At 57.4% G+C, this 256-nt stretch overlaps 1 protein-coding gene across 1 annotated transcript in view; it reads left to right on the forward strand.

Annotated features, from left to right (window-relative positions):
• The window catches only part of LOC138165364 (metalloprotease TIKI2-like), a 235,966-nt gene that overhangs the window by 208,328 nt on the left and 27,382 nt on the right, over positions 1-256 (forward strand). The window lies entirely within an intron of this gene.

Raw genomic sequence — 256 nt, forward strand, 5'->3', positions numbered from 1 at the left:
CTTCTCTGCCTGGCTGGAGCAGAGGCTTTCTGCTGAGGGGGAGGAAAGTACCAAATAACCAGCGCCCCCTCATCCCTTGGAGCTGGAGAAATGGTGTGGGAGTGAGCTAACCACCAAGGGCTAGAAAGCAAGAGCCAGCCTCCAGCAAGGAGCAAGCAGCAGCAGCAGCAGCATATGCAATAGCAAAGTACCGTGGAAAGGTTCTAGCTCCCTCCCAGCCCTGACATCCCCTGTTCTAAGGCCCCTCCCAGCCCTG

Source organism: Petaurus breviceps, unplaced genomic scaffold, assembly GCF_028583685.1.
Source record: "Petaurus breviceps papuanus isolate PSGF00001 unplaced genomic scaffold, PetGlider_PUasm1.0 208, whole genome shotgun sequence".
Classification (NCBI taxonomy): Eukaryota; Metazoa; Chordata; class Mammalia; order Diprotodontia; family Petauridae; genus Petaurus; species Petaurus breviceps.